The sequence below is a fragment of the Hyperolius riggenbachi genome, chromosome 1 (genome assembly GCF_040937935.1).
Source record: "Hyperolius riggenbachi isolate aHypRig1 chromosome 1, aHypRig1.pri, whole genome shotgun sequence".
Classification (NCBI taxonomy): domain Eukaryota; kingdom Metazoa; phylum Chordata; class Amphibia; order Anura; family Hyperoliidae; genus Hyperolius; species Hyperolius riggenbachi.
The window spans coordinates 652,832,785-652,855,600 of NC_090646.1; the positions used below are offsets into that span (position 1 = coordinate 652,832,785).

The 22,816-nt window shown below is 44.7% G+C and overlaps 1 protein-coding gene across 23 annotated transcripts in view; it reads right to left on the minus strand.

Moving 5' to 3' along the window:
• Positions 1–22,816, minus strand: part of CELF4 (CUGBP Elav-like family member 4) — a 1,336,489-nt gene that overhangs the window by 179,282 nt on the left and 1,134,391 nt on the right. The window lies entirely within an intron of this gene.

Below are 22,816 nucleotides of genomic sequence, written 5' to 3' on the forward strand. Positions count from 1 at the left end.
ACTAAGGGCTGGTGCACACCGAGCGGCTTTTTGGGCGTTTTCAGATCCGCTTGCGGCTGCGGATCTGCTTGGTCAATGTATCTCAATGGGGTGGTGCACACCAGAGCGGGGGGCGTTTTGCAGAAACGAAAAATGCCTGGGTGAGGCATTTTTTGGATTGCGGGTGCGTTTCTGCCTCAATGTTAAGTATAGGAAAAACGCAAACCGCTCTGAAAAACGGCACTTCAGAGCGGTTTTGCAGGCGTTTTTGTTACAGAAGCTGTTCAGTAACAGCTTTACTGTAACAATATATGAAATCTACTATACTGAAAACCGCAGCAGCAATCCGCAAAACGCTAGCAAAACGCCTCATAAAAATAAAAAAAAGCGTTTAAAAATCTGCTAGCATTTTGCGGATCTGCTTGCGGTTTTTGGTGTGCACCAGCCCTAAGTGCACAAAAAACAAACCCCAATTTTATTCAATAAAGGTCAAATATACCTGTACAGAATGTCCCCATACATCAAGAGGTTCCTCTGGCTATAGATCGCATCCACATAGATCAAATAATATATCGCTGGCTTGTAAACAAACCTCCGTGGCTGCTGTCCAATCGGAGCGCTATGCCTATCACCGTCATGGTCAAAGGTACGCCCGTAGTACGCCGACCAATCGAAAAGGAAAGCGTCAAATGACGCATATGACGCCACCCGCCGACCAATCAAAGAGGAGAAGCGCTCCATCTCGTAATGCCAACATGGCCATACGGCCGCTATGACACGCGTAAAAAACGCCGACCAATGTAAAAACAGTAAGGACGCAAGACCTCCCCCAGACAAGACACCGCTATGTCAAAGGGGAGGGCACGCGTCACAATGTAAACAAAAGCAAATACCGATAACCGAATGATTCAAGCGGGACATGGTATCAAATACCATGTCCTGCAGGATACGATCATATATTGCCAGAAGAACCCTCATTAATTTTTACTGACTAATATACTCTGAAATAAAAACTAATATAATAAAGGAACCCTAGTGAACTAAACAAATATATATACAGCATGAGCAGACCAATTACCAATCCAGGCGTAAGTCATAGTCCCTATTTAATCCAGAATTAATCGTATCTAATTCCCTGATCCATCTAGATTCCTTTTTAAGAAGTTTGGACAGTCTATCTCCCCCTTTTTTATCCAAGGGAACACTATCAATAATGCATACTTTGAGTTGAATAACATTATGTCTAAAAAGAGTGAAATGTTCTGATACTGCTTGATCTCTATTATGATTTCGTATAGCAGATTTATGCGATGCCAGTCTATCTTTTAGTCTTTGGGTCGTTTGACCAACATAACATTTGCCACAAGGGCACTTGAGTAAATAGACTACCCAACTGGAATCGCACGAGTATCTGCCATGTATTTTATAACTCTTTCCACTAGTAGGATGCGTACAAGTGTCACCCCGGATGAGGCTATTGCAAATATGGCAATTAAGGCATGGAAAAGTACCACAACGTCCTCTACATGTGACTTGATTTGAAACATCTGAATGTACTAATTTACTACGAAGGGAAGGGGGTCTCTTATAACAAAACATTGGGGGTCGTTTAAATTCAGGTATGTATGGCAATGAATCGCCTAAAATACTCCAATTACGTTTAATACATTTCTCAACCTGACTACTAACAGTGTTATAGGTAGAAACCAACATAACCCTGTCACTTTTAAATTTTTTGTTCCTATGTTGTTTCTGTAGCTGTTCTTTAAGCACCCTATCAGGATAGCCCCTCTGTCTGAACCTCCCCACCATCTCCGTAAGTCTTATGTCCTGTTTGTCCTTCTCGCTGACAATTCTATTTATTCTTTGGAATTGTCCTCCCGGGATATTATTGAATACATGTTTAGGATGGAAACTGCTGAAATGTAGGATCGCATTGTGTGGCCACCTTAAAGTGGTCTGAAACTCTGACATAACATTCAATAAAAATGTGTTTTCCTACTTTTTATTACTCATACAGTTATCATATTTGCTTTTGTGCACAAGTAATATTGTCTGTTTACAAATTACAAGTTTCCAAAGTGTAGTTTAGCGTGCCCTAATAGCTGTCATTGCATTTTATTCCAACTGCTTTTTATTATATATTAACATCTTCTAATGAGCTATTCTGAACTGTGTGTGTGCGTGCGTGTGTGCGTGTGTTTGTGTGTGTGTATGGATGTGTGTGTGTGTGTGTGTGTGTGTGTGTGTGCGTGTGTGCGTGTGTAGCACAGAGAGCTCCTTTTCACCTGTTACACTGTTTTTACACACATTGTAACAACATTGGAATGTAAACAAAGATACTGTTATCTACAGTTTGGATGCAGATTTGACGCTGAATAGCAGGACAAAGTGCTTTGTTTTAGGGCCCGTTTCCACTTGCGCGGTGGGAATCGCCGTGCAAAAATTCGCATGCAGATGCGAATTTCGCATGCGGTTGTATGCAAATTTTCAATGCGAATTTGCATACGATTTCGCATGGATGACTATATATGCGAAATTAATCATGGCAGTGCCTGTGAGCTTTTCCATTGTTTCTATGCGAAATCGTATGCGAATTTGCATGAAAATTCGCATACCAAAACCACATCCAAATTTCCTATTAAATACATTGTATGCGAATAGCATAGCGGTATGCGAATTCTGATGGCTCTGCTGTGCAGATTTTTTCTGCACAGAAAAACACTCTGAAATCCTGACATCCTGACAAGTGGAAACAGTCCCACCCACTTGTATTGTCTATGCGAATCTGCATGCAGGAAACGCATGCAGAAAACGCATGCAGATTCACTCTAGTGGAAATGGGCCCTAACCATTTCAGTGATGTTCTGCTAAAAAAAAATTCTGGGATAGTAGCTTTCAAGCTGTGAGGAATCTTTTAGAGCAAAGTAGAAATGCTGACTTTCAGACCACTTTAACAGTACTATACTCCCAAACATTGGTGAAAGTGAACTAGCACAGTTTTGTTTTCATTTCTACTTCAGAAGTATTACAATTTTATTACTTAAAGAGGACCCAAACACTTCCACAGAGAAACCCACCCTGTATGCATTTAGAGATAACAGCCCGTCTAATTATTCCTTACCTTCTATTAATGAGCCACTGTAATTTGAGCTGTCATCTCAAACACAGGAGATAAACCCTTTTTGTGCTCCCAGCAAACCAGGAAGTAACTACACTGCAACATCCCTGGGGAGCTCTATATGCTCTAAATGCTGTAACAAGGAAATTATTTTCTGTAAAGGTTATAATGCTGTTTCATATCATTTAGAGCAGAGAGGAAGTCCTGGGTGTAGGTTCGCTTTAAGCCTGCTTGCCATACCTGTGTAATCACTTCTACTCACCCCTCCCTTCTGATGACTCCAGCTGTCTAGGTGGACAGAAGACAGCATGAGTTATCAGAAGTCAAATCACATGGAAGTCAGCAAGCAAGTTTGAGCAAACTGCAGGATATTTTCATATGGCTTGTTAAAGTGGTACAAAATTCAGTATTTCTGCTTTGTTCTAAAGATTATTTACAGCACAATATCTACTACCACAAACAATGTAGCAGAACAGCATGCAAACAGTTAAACACAGCACTTTAACAGCACTTTATTTTTCAGTGGAAAGCTCCTTGCTTCAGTGGGCAGCTTTTGCTGCCTCTGAAGAGGTCATAACATTATTCTTTGTTTACATTCCTTTGTCAGATACATTTAGTAAACAATAGCAAATTGCTGAAACTGAGCTGTACTGAGCTGAGAAGCAGAAAGAGCTGAGAAGTGATCACTAGCTAGATTTAAATATATAAATAGAGCAGCTATGCAATAAATGCAATAGCAGCTTTCAGAGCAGATAAAATGTACTTTGGGAATTTGTAATTTGTAGACTGGCACTATTACAAAAGCAAAAGCAAATATAACTGGATGGGTAATAAAAAAAAATAGGAAGACACAGTTTTATGTTATGTTATGTTGAATGTTATGTCCCACTTTAAGACAGGTACAAGAAAATAATTCCAGAGTGAGAAACAGCAGATATTCTGTTATTTATCACTTATATAAAAAAAATTGGATCCAGTGCCCTTAAACAGGGGCGTAACTAGAAATCACTGTGCCCCCTTGCAAAACTTTGTATGTATTTTACCCATGCAGATAAAAACAGACAGCAGTGAAGCACTGGATGCATTTTCTCTATTAATTACATTAGCTTCTGTGATAAAATGTGTATGTTTTCACACATACACATGGGCCTCGATTCACTAAACAGCGCTAAGCCGGTTAGGAGGCCATAACAGTTAGTGGGCGCAAACCACAGTGTTAGGTGGTTTGCGCCCACAGGACCACCCAGATCGCGCACAGCGCGGCGGGACAGTAATAGTGTGCAGTGCAACGATAATGTCGCATCCGCTGCCTTGTAAAATATGGCGCATCGGGTGCCCTCGAAACGGCGCCGCTTCTGGAGCACCCGATGCGCCGCTTTCGTTTACAAGGCAGCAGGTGCGACGTTATCGTTGCAGCGCGCACTATTACTGTCCCGCCGCGCTGCACGCGATGTGGGTGGTCTTGTGCGCGATGTAGCTTTCCGGGACTATTAGTGCCCGCAAAGCTACTTATGGGGCACTAAGCGGCTGTTCACTCAAGCCCCCCCAAGTGAATCAAGCCCCTGGTGTGCAGAAAACGCATACAGAAAACTGACAGACGAGTGTGCTCCCAGCATCAGCTTACTACACTTACATCTCTGATGGAGCAGAACTGACTCTGCAGACTCCTCCAGCATCACTACAGTACACAGCACTTGGGGAGGGGTGGAGAGGCTGGGGCTAGAGCCTGCTGCACACTGAATAGGGACTGTCCACAAATCTTTCTCTACAAAACTTTAAAGTGAATGTTTACCGCTATCAAAATAAAAAAGTCAGATACTCACCTAAGGAGAAGGAAGGACTCGGTCCTAATGAGCCTTCCCCCTCCTCTCCCGGTGCCCGGTCCCACGCAGGATCCCCGTAGCAGTATTCGACCAGTTCGGTCAAATACTGCCACTTCCGCTGCCGAAGGGATGTTTCGGAAGCCTTCGGGAGCACTCGGGCTCCCGAAGACGGGCCGCTCCATACTACGCATGTGCGAGTGCCCTCTGTGACGCAATCGCGGGTGCGTAGTATGGAGCGGCCCGTCTTCGGAAGCCCGAGTGCTCCCGAAGACCTCCGAAGTCCCTGCGGCGGCGGACGTGAACGGGGGAGCCAGCGCAGCACCGAAGGCACCGGGAGAGGAGAGGGAAGGCTCATTAGGACCGAGCCTTCCATCTCCTTAGGTGAGTATCTGACTTTTTTATTTTGATAGCGGTACCCATTGGCTTTAATGATTCATTATCAGTGACTGAGTAAATGCAGTCATTGGAACAATTATGCAGAGAACAGAAAGCGTTTTCTCTCCATGCTCTTAGTTGTCAGTCTCTCAGGACAGGGAATAGAAACTTTTCCCCCCACAGGGCCCTCTGCGGCTTCTAGGCCCCCCCTGCGGCTGCATCCCTTGCAGGGTCTATTGTTACACCCCTGCCCTTAAACTGGCAATGCTCCACTTCTGTCTCCGGCAGTCTCGATTGCAGTGACAGGCGGCAATATCGTGTGCCCTGCAAAATAATGGTTTTGTGCTTTCCATAATAATCATGCTAATATCAGTGCGGTTTAATAATTCTGATTCCACCTGGTTTATGCAAAGTGGAGTTTTAGTGGCAGGACCTATTACACTAACTCTTGTACAGTGTTTTTGAATAGTTTAGAAGCTCTCTGAATCTCCTCTCTTCCCCTCGGACACATAAAAAGACATTACAGAAGCAATTAGCTGCTTTTGTATGAAAGTAGGCCAGGAGTGTGTCTGTCCATGTCTCTCTCTCCCTCTCATCCCATCCGGAGGTAATGAATTCTATGGCACACCAGAAAGACGGCGAGTGTAGCCCGCCGGGTCCCCGAGGGGCTCTTAGCTGTCCTGCCAGCTGCCTGCCCAGTGACAAAGATGTGACTAGAGAGAGCTGGGGAAAAAAAACTTTGCAGATGAGCACTTCATCCCCAACAGGCCGCGCTTTGAGCCGGGGTGATTCATACCCCCTGTCAGGACGCCTGGCACTTTATTTCCGGCCTAGCAACAGCTGATTTATGAGTTCATTTATAGAACAATGGGCACAGCAGAGGGAGAGCGGGCTGTGGGCCTTCTTGCAGCTGGAATAAGATGGCAGGGAAGGCTCTGTCTGCCCATCCGCACAGGTTGGCATGGCAGAGCCTTTCAGGCGAGTAATAAAGTTACATATCCAAATGGAAAGCCATTTCTTTCTTTCTTTGAATTACTTTTTTTTTTTTTTCAAAAGTAAAAACAAACAAACACTCGAAAAAAACTTTCAGGCAAATAATAAAGTTACATATTCCAATTGGAAAGCAGCCAATACTTGTCTTTTTCTAGTTATTCTTTATTTTGTTTCTTTGTATTTCCTTTCTTTTTTTTTTAAACAAAGTCAAAACAACTTACAAAAATAAACAAAAACACAAAGAAACTGAAAAAAACAAAAACAAAAAAGAAAACAAATGACGAAAAACAAATATGAACTAAACAACTATTAAAAAAATGTAAGCAACCTATTTCTCCAGTAAATAAATACATGAGTAAATGGTTCAACCCCCCCCCCCCCCCCCCCCCAAGAAAAAAACACGAAAAAAAAAGCTCACTGTACTAAAGAGGCAAAGCAGTGATGACAATGTCTGAAGTGAACCCGAGGTGAAAATAAATTGATGAGATAAACAGATCCTAATCCTAAAAATGACTTTTTAAAGATATTCAATGGTTGTATTTTATATGTAAACATTTACAAAGTAGATTCATTGTTTTATTGTCTCTGCTGAAAGGCAGCCTAACAAGCGATCCAGAGTTAAAATATGTGAACTGTTGACCTTTTTCTATCTCCCCCCTGCCCTAAGAAGTTGTATTCTGCCAGGAAAACTTTTATGGAATGTGTTTTGCTTATTAGTGAGTTTCACCACATTCCTGACAAGGTACCAACAAGACAGAAGCGGTCACTTCCATGGCTGAAAATTAACTCATTCAGGCCGCAAAATAAAAATAAAGATAAACAGCCTGGTTATTAATATGTTTTGCACTGTACATACACATGTCTATGTGTTGGAGAATAAAGGTGTTAAAGATGCACCATAGTAAAATATAGTAGAATGGAAGTACAAGTGAAGTCCGCTCTACCTTCCGCTCCAATGGGAGTGGAACAAACATTTGACCACGAATGTCCATAGCAGAGCATTACGTGTGTTTTCGCAAACAATTCTTGCAGCGTAGCAAAACCCACACAATTTCAACAAATGTGATCCCTGGTTTAAGGAACTCCAGTGAAAAAGTGCTTAATTTTTACAATAATTATGTATATATGATTTAGTCAGTGTTTGCCCATTGTAAAATCTTTCCTCTCCCCGCTTTACATTCTGACATTTATCACAAGGTGACATTTTTACTGCTGGCAGGTGATATCACTGGAAGGAGATGCTGCTTGCTTTTTTGCAGTTGGAAACAGCTGTTATTTCCCACAATGCAACAAGGCTCCCACAGTGTGATGTCAGGACCTCAGTGCTGTGAGGCACTGACATCACACTTTGGGAGGGGTTTCGCCACAAAATCAGCCATACAGCGCCCTCTGATGATCCATTTGTGAAAAGGAATAGATTTCTCATCTAAAAGAGGGATTATCAGCTACTGATTGGGATGTCCTGGTTATGGTTTCTCTTTAAAGGACAGCTAAAGTGAGAGGGATATGGAGGCTGCCATACTTCATTTTCTTAGGCTAGGTTTCCACTTGTGCGTTTTGTTAAAGATTTTTTGCATAGAAAATTTGCATTGATTTGGCAACAGATGTTAGTTAATTTGGCCGTTTCCATTCAATGCAAATTTTTGTACGCGTTTGTCTTCCTGCTTCATGTCTTTAGACATTTTACACGTATCGTCCGCGATTCATGTACAATGCATTGCAATGGCATCGCATAGTAACACTAATTTTAGCGTTATTTGTGCAAAGATTTGCATTAAATGCATTGTTACAGGAAGTTGTCAGCAGTCATGACTAAGTTGTTACTAGGTAGATTATGTTAATTTTGACTAATGCAAAATTAAACTCGCATAAAAACGCATACATATCTACATGCGATTTTTCGCCAGATAAAATTGCATACGATTTTTTGGGATGCGAAAATTTCATGCTACACTGCAGAAGTTATGTAACTGCAAAACGGTGAATGGATTTAATGTAACACTGTCAAGGTTAGGGTTAGGCTCCTCCAGGGGAGTGGTTAGGGTTAGGCACCATCAGGGGGGGGGGGGGTTTAGGGGTTAGGGATAGGTACAGAGAGGGTTCTGTGTGTTAATGCTAAATAACGTTAAGGCTTTAATGTTAAATAGCGATAAGTGACAAACGGATTAGCGGCAACACCGTGCACCATTATTTGCAGGCGCCATTTTCAGATGGATCCCTTGTAAAATGTTTCCTCTCCCCGTTTTACAATCTAAAATTGATCACAGATGGCGACATCTTTAGTCCTGTCAGCTGATTTCTGCAGAATGTATAGTGAGAGTTCTAAATCCAGTATAAAACATTCCTGGTCCCAGAATGCTGGGGAGGGGGGTGTTGGTAGGGGTGTTAATTCTGCATATTTTACCAGCCTACGCTAAACATCACTGGGTACACTGGGCTACATTCAATAAACAGCAATTTTTAGATATAGGACGTTTAAGGTTCATTGAGCTTGGGACAGGTGAAAGGCGGAGCCTAGGAAAACATGGGTGGAGTTTAGAAATGTCTGCTGAAATCTTGGCAGCTCCCATAGTTGTCCTAGAGGGCAGTGATGAGCAAAAATACCAATATTCTTTTTGCATTGATTTCTGTGAAAATAATGTTAAATTTGATTCTCTAGCGAAAATCCTATCGAACACAGGCTTTGTTATATTTTGCGGTTTTCGTAAATTTTCGAGGTAAAAATATAGATTTTCAGCATCTTTGCAGTAAAATAAAGATTTTTCGTGTTTTCGCAAAAAAAGCGAAAATGAAAAAATACAAGATATTTTGGGGAAAATTGTCACAAAATCAAAAATAGCATTTTCAATGCGAAAGTGACTTTGGTGAAAACTGGTATGCGACACTGCTGGAGGAAACAGAGATGGATTAAGATGTAAAGAGGCCCTAGGCAAGGTGGTAGATCTGGGGCCCCCTTGTGGTCCTTTTGGTAAGCTGAAGTTTAGAGAGGTCAATGAAGGTGGCTGGTTGGCCACTTGACATTTACTAGGCCCCAGGCACTTGCCTTGGCTGCCTGGTGGATGATCATGCTCTGGGAGGGAACGATTGTTTATTTGTTCCACAAAAGCAGCGCTGATGAGGAAAGGTAACATTAGCGACCTCTCCTGTGGCACAAGAGCAGACAAAAACATGCTGCTAATAAAATCTCAAATGCCGGAGTTTCTCTGATTAATCCATAAAAAAAACAAGATGAGAAAAACGAGGAGGGACTAATTTGAAGTATCTCCCCGAATGCCTCGGCACTGTGACACGAGAAAGGCTGTTCCTGTTAATTTTCACAGTAGAGCTGTCAGCGTCTCTGAGAATAGCTCTCCTCCACGGCCAACACTTCCCTTCCACACATCAACCGTTCAATTAACACGGGGAAGGAAGAAAGAGGCGCGCGGACTTCTATCAGAGCTCTGATGTTTCTCCACAATTTATGAAAGTGTACACAAATCTAATTACAAGCCCCAGTGCTTCCCATTTACATGAATCCAGCCGACTTCTGGGCTGTTTATATCAAAATAATTGTTCAGGAAAAAAAAGAGAGAGAGACTAAATGAGAAAGAGAGATAAATACAAAAGAGAATAAAGAAGAAAAGGGGGGGGGGGGGCGTTTGAGAGAAAGAGAAAAGAAAAAAAGAGAGAGGATGTGGGGTGAGAGAGAACAGGAGGAAGATGAAGATGAGAGAGAGAGAGAGAGAGAGAGGGAGACTGAAAAAGAGGGTGTGGAGCGGGGTGGGGAGAGAAGGGGGAGGGGGAGAAGGGGGGGGCAGAGGAGAGGGGAGGAGGTAAGCAAGGGCCCAAAATAAAAACTAAGTAAGGAGAGAGAGAACATAGGAGAGAGTGAGGAGGTGGGGGAACCAGAAAATAAGGAGAAAGCAAGAGATTGAAGGGAGAGGAACATGGAGGTGAAACAACATGTAAAGTAGAGTAAAAGGGAAAAAGTGCAGCAGAGAGAAACAGAAAGGGATGTATGGCCCTTATACAATTTACTTTTTCTCCAAAGTTTTCTCCTAGATGATAGTTTCACACCTTATCAATAAAATGCTTTTCAAGCCACCGGCAAGAAAGAAAATACTTAGAATAATTTTACAGTACTTTTCCACCTACTTTTTGGTACTTTTCCATTGCAGAGTGCTGACAAATTATTTTAACCAGAAGATGGAAAATTATCTCCAAGGAGAAATCTTAGGAGAAAAGGTGAATTCAGTAAGGGCTAAAAGAGAGATAGGGCTGAATCCAATTCACTTTTTCTCCTAGGAGATGATTTCTCGTCATCTGTTTAAATTAACTTTTCGGCACTACAATTAATAAAGTACCAAAAAGTATGTGACAAAGTACTGTCAAAATTAGAGTATTTTCTTGCTGGCTGGTGGCTATAGTGAGTTATAGAGATTGTGGTAGTGGGGTGAAGCTGGGAAGGAAAGGAGGAAAGAAGAAAAAGATGGAAAGGGAGGGAGGGAAAGAGAAAGGAAGGGAGGGAGGAAGGAAGGAAAGAAGGCAAGAAGGGAGGAAAGTAGGAAGGGAAGAAAAAAAGATGGAAGGAAAAGAACTGGAGGGGTCGGGGGGTAGAGGACAAGGGAGATCAGGAAGGAGGGTAGGAAGGAAGGGAGAGTACGGTGGTGGTGGTGGGGGGGGGGGGTGTAAGTAGAGGAGAAGGGAGATCAGGAAGGAGGGTAGGAAGGAAGGAAGGGAGAGAACGGTGGTGGTGGTGGGGGGGGGGTGTAAGTAGAGGACAAGGGAGATCAGGAAGGAGGGTAGGAAGGAAGGGAGAGTACGGTGGTGGTGGGGGGGGGGGGTGTAAGTAGAGGACAAGGGAGATCAGGAAGGAGGGTAGGAAGGAAGGAAGGGAGAGAACTGTGGTGGTGGTGGGGGTGTAAGTAGAGGAGAAGGGAGATCAGGTAGGAGGGTAGGAAGGAAGGAAGGAAGGGAGAGAACGGTGGTGGTGGTGGTGGGTGTGTAAGTAGAGGACAAGGGAGATCAGGAAGTTGGGAAGGAAGGAAGGAAGGAAGGAAGGAAGGGAGAGAACGGTGGTGGTGGTGGGGGTTGGTGTAAGTAGAGGAGCAGGGAGATCAGGAAGGAGGGTAGGAAGTAAGGAAGGAAGGGAGGGAACAGTGGTGGTGGTGGGGGGGGGTGTAAGTAGAGGAGAAGGGAGATCAGGAAGGAGGGTAGGAAGGAAGGAAGAGAACGGTGGTGGTGGTGGGGGGGGGGGGGGTGTAAGTAGAGGAGAAGGGAGATCAGGAAGGAGGGTAGGTAGGAAGGAAGGAAGGAAGGGAGAGAACGGTGGTGGTGGTGGTGGGGGAGGGGTGTAAGTAGAGGAGAAGCGAGATCAGGAAGGAGGGTAGGAAGGGAGGGAACGGTGGTGGTGGTGGTGGGGGGGGGGGTGTAAGTAGAGGAGAAGGGAGATCAGGAAGGAGGGAAGGAAGGAAGGGAGAGAACGGTGGTGGTGGTGGTGGGTGTGTAAGTAGAGGACAAGGAGATCAGGAAGTTGGGAAGGAAGGAAGGAAGGAAGGAAGGAAGGGAGAGAACGGTGGTGGTGGTGGTGGGGTGTTAGTAGAGGAGAAGCGAGATCAGGAAGGAGGGTAGGAAGGAAGGAAGGGAGGGAACGGTGGTGGTGGTGGTGGGGGGGGGGGTGTAAGTAGAGGAGAAGGGAGATCAGGAAGGAGGGTAGGAAGGAAGGAAGGGAGAGAACGGTGGTGGTGGGGGGGGGGGGGGGTGTAAGTAGAGGACAAGGGAGATCAGGAAGGAGGGTAGGAAGGAAGGGAGAGTACGGTGGTGGTGGTGGTGGGGGGGGTGTAAGTAGAGGACAAGGGAGATCAGGAAGGAGGGTAGGAAGGAAGGGAGAGAACGGTGGTGGTGGTGGTGGGGGGGGGGGGGTGTAAGTAGAGGAGAAGGGAGATCAGGAGGGAGTTGTCCATAGATGTGTTGCTCGGAATAGTCTGCATTCTATACTATAGCTCAGCAGTAGGCAATCGACACTCGGAAAATGAATTCACAGTTGCTGTTGTTTTCCTCCCAGATAATGAGGCTGTTTGTAGTTGTGTCAACAGCACAACGGAGTGTGAGGTTTTAATAATTCCAAGAAAATCAACACCTAAAACAAGAGCTGGATGTGTGCTCTGTAGATAACGACTCAGTGATTTTATATTTAGAAGATTTCTGCACGGTCGCATAAATAACCACCGCACCCGATAAGAATCACTGACGGGCATGCGGCGGGGCACAGGAGTGGTGGTGGGGGGCTGGGCCCTGAAAACCTGAACGCAACTAGCAGCAGGAGGAAACACAGCCGGCTCTTATGTTAGTGTTAATCTGCATGCCACAGATTGTCATAGGAATTTAACTACTTTCAGACCGCAATGATTGAAATCTAGGCAGGGCGTAGATACCTGGCTGGCAGGGCGTAGATTTCAATCCACCGACGCTGTGCATTCTCGCCGCTCCCGACGATCTCGCCACTCTTTCCCCGCTGAAGGTCGCTTGCTTTGCCATCTCTATAACGGCAGAGCCCTGTGAGCGGGTCAGGGGCTGATTTCTTTGGCTACTGACCCCGTCTATCAATGTAAGCCGTCATCGGCTTAATTGATAGGCAGGGTCAGGTGCCAATGAAAGCAATGCCTGACCGGCTCACAGGAACTCTGCCGTCATAGAGGTGGCAGAGTGGGTGGCCCAGGTTCCCGACGTGCGGCAGTGACGGCGATTGCGGCGGGTATGTGCGGCGATTTGTCGTTATTCGTCAGTGTTCCGCCGTTTTTGGTACCAGCGGTCTCTGGTCCTTAAGGGGGCAGAGACCGCTGGTACTTAAGTGGTTAAACAATAGATCTTCCAGTGGATTTGTCCAGCTTGATGTTGATTATGTTGTGTCGGGGGAGAAAACTGAATGCTTGAAATTCTGCCTCTGATGGTTTATCCAGTCACTAAACTACAATCCATGGGGGCCCCCAGCAAAACTTCTACCAAATGTTCACACCCCTTCCCTTGCCTCCCTTGGTGCCCTTCCTGGCCTGGTGCCCATCTCCCAAGGGTCAAAAAACTAGTGTGGCCCTCAGGATCTTCACACCCATAACAAGTGTAGCCGCAAAACACCTGACCTGAAGTATAGTCCCCTGTATTGGAGGAAGGGAAGGCTTGTAGTTGGAGCCCCCAGCAATTGAAAGGACTCCTCCCCTCTAGTTATACACCTGGTTAGCCTCTTTGGTCAAAATAACCTCAATACATTTGTGAAAGGAAAGGTAATGCAAAGTAGTTGGTACCTGCTCTACCAGTCTTTTATCTGATCGGGTAGATCTCTGCAATCCGCCAAACTGGGTATTTGTGATCTGCTGTGAACTTGTAAAGGGAATCATATATGATATATATATATATATATATATATATATATATATATATATATATATATATATATATATATATATGGTATATGTATGGTCTGTTCCTCTTAGGTGTGATGCCCATCCGCTCCTCTGCCTCCCACACTAATTAAACGGCTTGCAGGAACAAATACTGCCTCAAGGTGCGTACACACATGCGACTATAGTCGTTTGTAACGATCGTTCCCCGATCTTTACCAACGACGATCGTTACAAAAAACGAACCACCGACTATTAAGGCAAACGACGAACGAGCCAAATCGCTACAAAAGAAAGTTCTGTCTCGGCGGATTTTAACCAACGACGATCGTTTGCAAAAGTAGTACATCGTTGGAAACGGTCGTTCGTACTAGGCTTGACATGCGCATTTCACTATTTCTCCCTGAAACTTCTCATTTTTATGCGCAGGCGCAATAGTTGCTTTACGTGATGTAACGTTCGTTCTAACGATCAGATCGTTACACACATTTAAAAACTAACTTTACTCAGGTCGTTCTTTCATCAATTAAAAGCTCGTTCGTCGTTCTCAACGAACGATCGTTGTCGCATGTGTGTACGTAGCATCAGTATATATATTTTTGGGACATCTCAAAATTCTAGTCACATGACTTGCTGCTTGTTTCTAAACTCCTTTGTAAGCAGCTAGACAGAGGCTATTTATAATTTTTTGAAGTTTAAACATTAGCAATGGTGAGCAAAATAAAAATAGAAAATTAAAGTAATTTTACAAAAAAATCTAGTATCGGCCAAAATTATGCCCTAACGCTAACTCTCCTAAAATGCCTAAGCTTAAAGCGCTATTGTCACCATAAAAATCAAATTTCAACAGCAACTGGTCTGAGTGTATTAAGTGATAAAGATGCTAATCCTGCATTCAAAACTTGCAGAACTTTTTTTGCTGTTATGGTTTGTAGTTATCACATACTTTAGGAGCACTGGCCCTAGTGCCAAGCAGTGCCAAAGAGTTGAATGCTGGGAGTTCTTTTTATCTATGATATATTCCTCCTCTTCCATTTATTTCCCTGCCTTGCTGCTTATCAGAAACACCCTCTGATTACTTGTGTTTACAAGCAAGGCTGAGGTGACTCAGTGATTGGATGTGTAAATAAAAAAAAGACAGTGAAGCTGCTAGTATACACCTCAGTGGGAGTGTCTGAAGACTCTGGGAGGAGGGCAGCTAATGAATACACAATGAGCAAGAGAAGGGAGGGGGGAAAACAAGAGTCAGGGAGGATATGATGTCAGCATTAGCTTGGCAAGATGGCCACTGCCTAGAATAGGATTTTCTGCTTTTCCTTTATAAAATTCACAGGAATCATTATGTGGATAGCACAATACATCTCTTATGTAAGTAGAAGTAGTATTTATCTACTTATATATACCGTATATTCCGGTGTATAAGATGACTGGGCATATAAGACGACCCCCCAACCTTTCCAGTTAAAATATAGAGTTTGGGATATACTCGCCGTATAAGACTACCCCTCTACCAACGCACACAAGAATATTAAAAAAAAATCATATACTGGTGCTGTACTGTATATGGTACCCATTATATAACCATATATAGGCGATTGACTGGTTGGATTGGTCAACTCTCCCTAAGTGGATTGGTCAGCTCTCCTTGTCTACCTGTTTATCAGAGCGGTATGGAAGAATAGCTAGCACTGTCTCCATAAAACACGCCTCTTTTACCCTTCTGGCCCACCTTTGTATCTTATTTACCTCCTCCTCTGCCTCTCAGATCTCGCATATATGCGCCTGCACCGCTTCACTACAGTCCTCAGCAGCGAGATCTGAGAGGCGGTAAACCTATGATATAATGATTTGTATGTGTGGTACATCTAAGAAATAAAACATTACCAGCAGAGATATGAGTCTAATATTGTTTCCAGTACAGGATGAGTTAAGAAACTTCACTTGTTATCTATGCAGAAGAGCTTCCCTGAGCTCTACGACTTTAGAGAGCTCTGTCTTCTGAAGCTTATCATCTCAACTGCCTGTCACTGTATTTTGTTTTTTTTTCTGCAGGGGAAAGTTCCAAAGGTCATTAGCCTGCTGTGTGAAATAATTGAAGGCCCATTTACACTATAAATCGCAAAACGTTATCGCTTAGTGCTACCGTTTTTCGTGGGTGATTTTACCGCGATTAGCACAGTAAAATCACTGCTCACACTTCTGCGATTCAGAGCCATCACAATAGCCCTTTATTAAGCACTGTACGTCGATCGCTCCAGAATCGCAGGAAAATGCTGCATGTCACACATTTTGTGATTGGCGCTAATCGCACATTGAGATGCTTAAAGAAGAACTGTTACCAAGGATCGAACTTCAATTCCAATCAGTAGATGATACCTCCTTTCCCATGAGAAATATTTACCTTTTCTTAGACAGATCATCCGAGGGGTCTGTATGGCTGATATTGTGGTTAAACCCCTCCCACAGTGTGATGTCATGACCAAGGTCCTGACAGTTTGCTGTCTGTGAACCTTTTTGCCTTGTGGGAAATGATGACTGTTCCCAACTGCCAAGCAAGCAATATCTCCCACTGTGCATAGGACTCTCCGCAAATGAACAACTTACCTTCTGTGCTATTTCTAGAGTTCACCTTTAAGAATGGAACAGCAGAGCTTTTAATGTCGCGCGTTCGTCAGGCAGAGTCTCTGGGCGGTTTGACGATTGCTCTTTCAGTTAATAATCACCGGCGGATATTTATATCTGAACTCCGAAAGATTAAACAAAATTATCTGCCAATGTTTTAATCAGGCAGCTCTCATGGATAATGTCATAAAGATGGTATAGGACGTATAGACAGGACAATATCGTAAAATATTATTTTCTTTTACCCCGGGAGACTTGGCGGAGGAGATTACTGTCTTGGAACTTTAAATCCTCCCGCAACACGTATAATTAAAACATGTCTGGAAAGGTCAAATTCCTCATCTCCGAGGCAAGTGTCATTCCAGAGAAAATCATTCATCTGGTTGTTAAACGAAATGGGACTTTAAAGAAATGAGCGCAGGAATGAACGGTGAGATGTGCCAATGGAGGAAGACAGGCCTGTCAGAGCTTGGAGTGTTGGCGTACTTCAATTTAGGTGTGCCTAAAATCCTAAAGTGTACCTGTGTAAAAAAGTGCCTAATTTGGGGACTTTAGTAGAGGAAAGTCCAGGACTAGATTTCTAGATGGCCACAAAGGCCCGGTTCTTGGGCAGCTGCAGTCTTAGGCGGCACTGGGATGTGAAATAGGGGTTGTTACACATAAAAGTGAAGGCTGCAAATGGGGTGCAACACATGAAAAAGGGAAGATGATGCCAAAAGAAGTTGTATGTAAAAGAAAGGGGCTGCAGTTTGTGGAGGTTACACAGGGAAGAGGGGGCTGCACAGAGAGCGGGAGGGGGCTGCTGTCCATGGATGAAACACACGGAGAAGGGAGCTGCACATGGAATGGGAGGGGACTGCTGTACATGGATGATACACATGGAAGAGGGGGCTGCACATGGAATGGGAGGGGGCTGCTGTACATGGATGACACACATGGAAGAGGGGGCTGCACATGGAATGGGAGGGGGCTGCTGTACATGGATGACACACATGAAAGAGGGGGCTACACATGGAATGGGAGGGGGCTGCTGTACATGGATGATACACATGGAAGAGGGGGCTGCACATGGAATGGGAGGGACTGCAGTACATGGATGATACACATGGAAGAGGGGGCTGTACACGGAATGGGAGGGGGGCTGCTGTACATGGATGATACACATGGAAGAGGGGGCTGCACATGGAATGGGAGGGGCTGCTGTACATGGATGATACACATGGAATGGGAGAGGGGCTGCACATGGTATGGGAGGGGCTGCTGTACATGGATGATACACATGGAATGGGAGAGGGGCTGCACATGGTATGGGAGGGGCTGCTGTACATGGATGTTACACATGGAAGAGGGGGCTGCACATGGAATGGGAGGAGCTGCTGTACATTGATGTTACACATGGAAGAGAGGGCTGCACATGGAATGGGAGGGGACTGCTGTACATGGATGATACACATGGAAGAGGGGGCTGCACATGGAATGGGGCTGCTGTACATGAGTGATACGCATGGAAGAGGGGGCTGCACATGGAATGGGAGAGAGGCTGCTGTACATGGATGTTACACATGGAAGAGGGGGCTGCACATGGAGCAGGAGGGAGCTGTTGTACATGGAAGGGGAGACAAACATACTTGGCCTAGAGGTAGAAAAAGTATAAATCCGACCTTAGGGAAGCCTCTGAATGCAGAGGCTTTCCCCGACTCTCCACCCTCCATCTCGCTGTTCTAGTGCTGGGTCCTCCGAAGCCTATCAACAAGGACCTCTCCGCTCCCCTGCCCGACTTTCAGGCACACACACTACCTTCCTCATCCATGCACACCCAAAACCCTGTCCTCATTCCGCCCTTCCCTATGACATCATAAGCAGGTGAGGTGTCGATATATGCCTCTCATCAAGGCACGCTATGGTAAAAGCCCCTCAACGTTGAGAGATCACCATGGCCAGTCTGAGGGGGAGCTTTGGCACACAAACCAATCAGGCGGGGGTGCTGTCACCAGACCGGCCAATCACAGCTGCCCGCTTGCTAACTAGTTCTGATGGCCTTCAGGCGGGACCACAGCACCGCCATTGGGTCAATCTCTGCACTCAATTGGTAGCACTGACATCTGATAGGTCATGATTATCTCTCGCCGGTGGGGCAATGCATACTACAAAGTTTTCTTCAGGCAGCAGAAAGTCTGGGACCATCCCTGATTCCCCTATCTAGGTAAGTATCAACAGTTTTGCCCTTACTATACCACAGGTTTGCTTTAAAATGACTTACAAATGGCCCTGATCAATAATGCAAAAACTTTGATCTATTTTACATCCTTACAAGATACAAGCATTTCACACCCAGTGTGCACAGTATACAGGGCAAAGGCCATATAGACAAACAGGATCACCAGGGTGCACCATCCTTGCAATACAGGAAACAGCTTTATGGACCTCTGGTAAACACCATACAACTTTGACTTCAGATCCTATTCGAGCGTGTGATCAGATCGATATTCAGATTTGACATCGATCAGATATAGAAGAAAGCCGACATGCACATGTATGCGACTTGTTTCAAATTCCTATCACATTTCCGATCCTTTTTCGGGATCAAAAATACATCGAATAGACATACACATGGAATGCTAGCCAGCATTTCATTCAAGTGTGTCCAATCTGCATCCTGTCCCAAAAGAGATCGATTTTGAGCTTGGAATCAGTCGCTGTATCATTTTTTGTCCGAACCAATAATTTTTTTCTATTGGAAATAAAGTCTGATGTGAAAATTCCCAGTACATCTCCTTCAGCAATGTTGCTTGCAGATTTTTGCCAAAGTTATTTTCGCATAGAAAGTGCTATTTTCGAGTTCGAGAAAATTTTTGTACAAATAGCTTGTATTTTCATGTTTTTCATGAAAGTGCAAAAAATATATTTATATATTTTACTGCAAAAAGTGGGAAACAGAAAACACGGCAAAAAAAAATTACAGCAAAAACTGAATATTTTTATTGCGAAAATTTGTGAAAAGCCCCCCCCCCCCCCCCCCCAAATTAACAAAAAAAACTTATCTTCAAAGGCATTTTCGTTCGAACACTGAATTTAACATTATCTTCATGAAAATCAATGCGATAAGAATATTGGCATTTTTGCTCATCACTGTCCATCAGTAGATGACCCCCGCCTAGCTGGAGCTGTCACGTAGGGCGTGAGAACGTCTAACTTCACAGGACCTCCCCCTCTGTCCCTCGTTCCTTGGTCCCTCGTTCCTTGCCTTCGCCTCCCTATTCTAGTGAACTGATCTGGGAGGATTCGAGCCTCTCTCTACCTCGGCGAGCCCCGTCCTCCCACCTAACACGCGGCATTCTCGGCACCTGCACGGTGACAGATGACGGATGCTCTCCCAGTAATTTCACACATGCATGGGCCGACACACGCCTGTTGCTACCACGGGCGATGCGTGGAGGGGAGCAGCGTGCCGCCTGACAATCTGCAGACAGTTTTATTTGGAGGAAGTCAGCCCGGCACCTGTACAAGTGACAGAAGTACCCCCCTGCAGGACTGAACTCCGGGCTAGGCGCCGCATCATTAGCATTCCGCTCCTCGCCCATCCCCCAGCTGCTCAGGCGCGTGGAGCGGCTGGCCCTGTCTCCGGCGTTCGGAGCTGGGAGAGGGGGAGCAGCTGCCAAGCAGCTGGGCCAGTCACTTGCCTTGAACACTTGATAATGTCTTGTTTTCACGAAATATGTTCTGCTTTTTGTTGGGAGCAGCCATGTGTGACTCAGAGGTGCTGCAGGACTCAAGGAGACTCTTTATGCTCCTGATTGCTTTCTCTGTTGTGTTGTGTCCATCAAGGTGCGAGCTGAAGCTTGGACAGTCATGCAGTGCCTAGGCAGTTAATGGAGTCCTCTAGAATGGACGGAACACTGGACTGAGCCTTGATCTCATACAGAGACCACTACACATATCATTACAATCGGAGACTTAACCTTCCTGGTGGTAAGCCCGAGCTGAGCTCGGGCTATGCTGCGCAGGAAGATATCTCAGCCCCTGGTGGGGCGATTTGCTCCATTTAAAATGCTGTACGCACAGCTAGCACTTTGCTAGCCACGCGTACAGCTTGATCGCCGCTGCTCTGCGGCGATTACCCGCACGCAGCGGCACAAGCGCCCCCCCCCCGCCAGAGCCCTGCGCTGCCCAGACCAATGAGTTCCGGGCAGCGCTATGGGCTAGATCGGAGGCGTCTGACGTCAGGACGTCGGCTGACGTCCATGACGTCATTCTGATCATCTCCATGGCGACAGGAGAAGCCAAACAGGGGAGCGCGTTATATACGCGTTCCCCTGTTTGCTATTGATGCCGGCGACGATCGCACTAGAGGGACACATGCGCTCTCTAGTGGTGTTTCATGTAGCTACCACTCTGGTAGCTTTACATGAAACAAAAAAACAAAACAAAAAAAGATTTTTGCCTATATGGCAAAAAAAAAAAATTAACTGCCAGGAGGGTTAAAGGACCACTATCCCGAAAAGTTTGAAATGTAAAATACAAGTAAACACATACAACTACGAAGTATGTTTTTTTTTTCCAGAGTAAAATGAGCCATAAAGTACTTTTCTCCTATGTTGCTGTCACTTACAGTCAGAAATCTGATGGAACATACAGGTTTTTGACTAGTCAATCTCTTCATGGGGGATTCTCAGTATTTCCTTTATTCTTTACAAAAGCACTTACTGTAAAAGGGTTTACATAAAGACTAGCGCAAACACAGGGACACACACACACACGGACATGGGACGCAGAGACACAGGGGTTTTATTAGGTAGGATGTGGGCCACACCCCCTACCTGTTTTCACACTATTCTGACAGTTGGACGGAACAACTGCCATTCACTAAGTACTTTTGAAAATAAAGAAAACCCTGAGAATCCCCCATGAGGAGATGGGCTAGTCTGTCATATTTCTTCTACCTGCTGTAAGTGACAGCAATGTAGGAGAAAAGTCATTTACAGCACATTTTACTCTGGGAGAAATGCACTATATTTTTTGGACTTACTTTTTCTCCCCAGGAGGAGGACACAGGGACAAATGGAAGATAGAGGTGGACATGAAGGGGCATAAGGGAGGACACAAGGGGACACAAAGGGGGATAGCCAAGGACACAAGGGGGAAATAAAGGGGCATAGAGAAGGACTCATAGAGGACAGATGGGGGCACAGGAGGACACAAGGGGGCGACAAAGGGGCATAGAGGAGGACACAAGGAGGACAGAGGCGGTCAAATTGAGGACACAGTGAGACACAAGAGGGGCATGAGGTACAAAGGGGGCATAATCCACAAGATGCCCCTTCACCATGAATGCACCAGGTTTAAAATAATAATGGCAGTATTTGTATAGCGCCTTTCTCCTGTCGGACTCAAAGCGCTTGCGAGGCAGCCACTAGAGCGCACTCAGTAGGCAGTAGCAGTGTTAGGGAGACTTGCCCAAGAAACTCCTTACTGAAATTGGTGCTGGCTTACTGAACAGGCAGAGCCTAGATTTGAACCCAGGTCTCCTGTGTCAGAGGCAGAGCCCTTAACCATTACACTATCCAGCCACTTTAGTATATTTTCTTCCCCTGGTTTTGTTCTCTAAGCCTAGGTGCGTCTTATGGTCAGGAGTGTCTTATAGTCCAAAAAATATGTACTTTTTAGTTATGTGTTTTTCATGTATTTTAAAAATATTTGCAATAGTGGTCCTTTAACACGGTTCTATCCCTTCCATGGTCTAGTGGGCAGCAGAACTACAAAACGGACATCGGTCATCCGGATTTAGCATGGTAAGCTGGGAATTATCAACTAGGGATCATGAGACACTTGAATTGAGAAAAAAAGTGACTGTAGATACAGCAGGATTTCAGTTATCCAGCATAAGTGGGGAATGCCTGTTGCCAGATATGTTTCATTTCTGGTTGCTTAAGAGTCAAAGCAAGTGCTGGATGCCTCAATGCATACACTACCCCCCCCCCCCCCCTCCCCGAGCAAATGAAGAGCAGTGGAAAGCTTTGAGCACAGGTCCTCTTTTGGTCCTCTGACTGCTGCTCTATTGAATACTCTGCATGGCTCCCGATGAGTCATGTGACCTCCTGCAGGTCAGGTGACACACATTGGAAACCTATGGAAATTCTGAGGAAAAATGTTGTCTAAACTGTAATTTTTCTTAGTTTAAAACCGATTTACCTTTACATTTTCTCAAAAACTTCAAGGTATTTAAAAAAAAAAAACCCTCGTCATGAAATTATGCAAAACTTACGAGAAATTATGAATGGATTACTCGAAATCAATTGAATTTACAAATCGTAATTATTTATGGGCGTAATTGCATAAAAATGTTTTGCAACATTTTGCTAATCGTAGTTAGCGGATTACGATTATCACTAATGTAAAATAGTAATTTTTTTAAAAAAGTAATATTTTAGAAGCATTTACATGCTAGTTTATGTCACTACAGTGCCTCTTTAAAGAGGAGCTGTCAGACATACTATCTCAGAACCCCCTCCCCCCCTCCCATATATAAGTAG